Source organism: Schistocerca serialis, unplaced genomic scaffold (assembly GCF_023864345.2).
Source record: "Schistocerca serialis cubense isolate TAMUIC-IGC-003099 unplaced genomic scaffold, iqSchSeri2.2 HiC_scaffold_1186, whole genome shotgun sequence".
Taxonomy (NCBI): Eukaryota; Metazoa; Arthropoda; class Insecta; order Orthoptera; family Acrididae; genus Schistocerca; species Schistocerca serialis.
Genome location: NW_026047388.1, coordinates 145,001 through 149,167, shown reverse-complemented (window position 1 = coordinate 149,167; position 4,167 = coordinate 145,001).

The following is a 4,167-nucleotide window of genomic DNA, read 5'->3' as shown; positions in this document are numbered from 1 at the left end:
GCGTGCGCCCACGCACCGCGCGGCCACCACGCCGGGAGGCCCCCCCTCACCGGCCGGGGCCGGTCCCACCCAGCCACCGCCGCGTATCGCTTCACACCCACATGCCATTCACGTTCGTGGGCATGGTGGGTATCGCTGAAACAACCGGTTGGTAGCTCAACCGATCGTCGCCATCACTGATTCACCTCTAGCGAGAACAACCGCACCACAACGGTTTACCAGTTGTTCATTTGCGTAACGTCACCAGCAAACGTAGGCGTCCATCGCCATTTGCAAATTCAACGATTGTTGCATGCCTGTGTCAGGTGTCACGACACACTATGTCTGCCCACATACACGCAACAACATGTGCACGCTTCGCAAACACGTGGAAGGTGGCCCCCGTACGTATGCGATGTCCATTGCGCGAACGACTGTCAACCGGCCTCTGTCGCATGTCGCAGATGTGGAACGCAGTGCACCATGCTATCACGGTGTGTGAGAAGAGACGACAACGTCTGACAACACGCGCCACTACATCAACAGACGGCTCATGCTGATCGCCATCCAGGGCATACCACACTGCAATCCAGCTCTTATAGGGAGACGACACGTAGCTGCGTGCACAACATTTGGACCGCATGGTTCGCCGTTGTTGGCGCAGTCGTTGTACGGTCACATGTACCACGATGTATCATTCAGTACATGAGGACCAATGTGCAGTACAGTGTGTGATTTGGACGTACAATATCAGCGGACAGTTGACACAGGCCATACCACAGCGTAGGCTAAGTGCTTCGCCATGCGAATGCCAATGAACAACTGCGAATGCCAATGAACAACTGCAAAGGGCATTGAGCATGTACGTCCTGCTGCCATCCACATTACAGTGTATAGCTGCAAGGTGTTTAACATGAAGCGATACACTGGGGACCGGGCAGTGCGAGTAGCAAACTATATTGCGGGGGTTGCAGTTAGGCAACACTACACTAATTTAACGCGTCGTATGACAATTACAGAGCAGGTTAAGGCCCAACGTGTGTTGGGTTAAGGCCCAACGTGTGTTGGGTTAAGGCCCAACGTGTGTTGGGTTAAGGCCCAACGTGTGTTGGGTTAAGGCCCAACGTGTGTTGGGTTAAGGCCCAACGTGTGTTGGGTTAAGGCCCAACGTGTGTTGGGTTAAGGCCCAACGTGTGTTGGGTTAAGGCCCAACGTGTGTTGGGTTAAGGCCCAACGTGTGTTGGGTTAAGGCCCAACGTGTGTTGGGTTAAGGCCCAACGTGTGTTGGGTTAAGGCCCAACGTGTGTTGGGTTAAGGCCCAACGTGTGTTGGGTTACAGCGCAATATGGGTTACGTTAAGGGGCAATATAGGTTAGGTTAAGGTACGATATAGGTTAGGTTAAGATACGATATAGGTTAGGTTAAGATACGATATAGGTTAGGTTAAGATACGATATAGGTTAGGTTAAGATACGATATAGGTTAGGTTAAGATACGATATAGGTTAGGTTAAGATACGATATAGGTTAGGTTACGGCGCAACATAGGTTAGGTTACGGCGCAACATAGGTTAGGTTACGGCGCAACATAGGTTAGGTTACGGCGCAACATAGGTTAGGTTACGGCGCAACATAGGTTAGGTTACGGCGCAACATAGGTTAGGTTACGGCGCAACATAGGTTAGGTTACGGCGCAACATAGGTTAGGTTACGGCGCAACATAGGTTAGGTTACGGCGCAACATAGGTTAGGTTACGGCGCAACATAGGTTAGGTTACGGCGCAACATAGGTTAGGTTACGGCGCAACATAGGTTAGGTTACGGCGCAACATAGGTTAGGTTACGGCGCAACATAGGTTAGGTTACGGCGCAACATAGGTTAGGTTACGGCGCAACATAGGTTAGGTTACGGCGCAACATAGGTTAGGTTACGGCGCAACATAGGTTAGGTTACGGCGCAACATAGGTTAGGTTAAGGCGCAACATAGGTTAGGTTAAGGCGCAACATAGGTTAGGTTAAGGCGCAACATAGGTTAGGTTACGGCGCAACATAGGTTAGGTTACGGCGCAACATAGGTTAGGTTAAGGCGCAACATAGGTTAGGTTAAGGCGCAACATAGGTTAGGTTAAGGCGCAACATAGGTTAGGTTAAGGCGCAACATAGGTTAGGTTAAGGCGCAACATAGGTTAGGTTAAGGCGCAACATAGGTTAGGTTAAGGCGCAATATAGGTTAGGTTAAGGCGCAATATAGGTTAGGTTAAGGCGCAATGTAGGTTAGGTTAAGGCGCAATGTAGGTTAGGTTAAGGCGCAATGTAGGTTAGGTTAAGGCGCAATATAGGTTAGGTTAAGGCGCAATATAGGTTAGGTTAAGGCGCAATATAGGTTAGGTTAAGGCGCAATATAGGTTAGGTTAAGGCGCAATGTAGGTTAGGTTAAGGCGCAATATAGGTTAGGTTAAGGCGCAATATAGGTTAGGTTAAGGCGCAATATAGGTTAGGTTAAGGCGCAATATAGGTTAGGTTAAGGCGCAATATAGGTTAGGTTAAGGCGCAATATAGGTTAGGTTAAGGCGCAATATAGGTTAGGTTAAGGCGCAATATAGGTTAGGTTAAGGCGCAATATAGGTTAGGTTAAGGCGCAATATAGGTTAGGTTAAGGCGCAATATGGGTTAGGTTAAGGTGCAATATAGGTTAGGTTAAGGTGCAATATAGGTTAGGTTAAGGAGCAATATAGGTTAGGTTAAGTTACAATAGAGGTTAGGTTAAGGCGCAATATAGGTTAGGTTAAGGTACAATATAGGTTAGGTTAAGGTACCGTATAGGTTAGGTTAAGGTACCGTATAGGTTAGGTTAAGGTACAGTATAGTTTAGGTTAAGGTACAGTATAGTTTAGGTTAAGGTACACATTGTTGTAAGGAAAGGTGTAATGGGGGGGGGGGGGGGCGGCCGGTCGGTTTGTTGATTGTGATTATAGTAAGTGGATGCCTGCGGCATCATCTGATTTGCCACGTCAGGATACACCTTTGGCTCATGACAGGCGGCGCTCCGATTCCATGCTTGTGGGAGACCTGTGTCTTTCATTCCTGCCATTGTTTGTGTGCTGTGAGAGGAGGCAGTATTGTGATGTTGGGTGCACCCCTGTGTAGGACATGTGTGGGTGTTGGTGGCTTAGCTGAGCAATGGTGGTTGTCGGGAGGGTGGGATATTCCGTTTTCTGAGTGGACCTCCCAGTCTGGTTATGACAGTGTGGATTGTCTCATGTGGCGGAGAGGATGCACTGGGTGTTGTTCCACGCTGGTGCTTACATATTGTCTGTGTGCGTGTTACAGGCGGAGAGTAGTGCGTGATAAGAGTGTGTGGCTGACGTGTGGTTGTGATTGTGAGCAGAGTCTTTCAGCATGTATACGGACAGTTGTATATATTATCTGTATTCTGATGGGTCTATCTATTACTAATCAGCGCCGTGTATACGTTTAATCCGGTTCCAGTCGAAACTGTTGTATCTCTGTACATTAGTGCCACGGCGAGCGCGCTATGTAGCTACTCGTCTCGGCAGCTTCCACCGGTGTATGGCAAATGATTATAAGCAATGAGTCGAGTCGTCAATACCGATAGTGTGACGTCACATGTCTGGGGTGGGGGACGCTGCGCCCTTCCGGTGGGTCATGGCCTAGAAAGACGCTCCCCACGCAGGGGGGCTTGGACTGTCATAAACTCTTCCGAGTAATATACTTGCCGTACGTTTTTGCGACTGCGAGTGCAACGCCCACCGGTACCGACATGGATGGAGCGCCTCCTAGCTGACCGCTCAGCATCGGCATTCGTACAGAGAGCAACGCGATCGCGTCTCTAGCTCGTAACTGGTACAGCTCGCAGCTCATGTATAGGGACAGCGGGAATGTCGCATATTGGACATAACTCTTCATGAAACGCAAGTTATAGGGGTGGATTGCACATTGCGACTGCGGGAAAAGTCCGCCGTTCATCCGCTGGAGTTGCGAGTTCGGCGGTTGGGGTGGGGCGCCGGTGGAGTGATTGCCGGTCGACGATTTCGTGCGGCAGAGGCGCTGGCGTTGGGGTGCTGTGGTCGACAGAGGACGCAGGCTTTGTGGGTGGGGTCGAAAGATGGGCACTGTGGGCCCATCGCTGTCTTAGTCGGCTTGGCGTCTCATAGATGGCGGTATCGT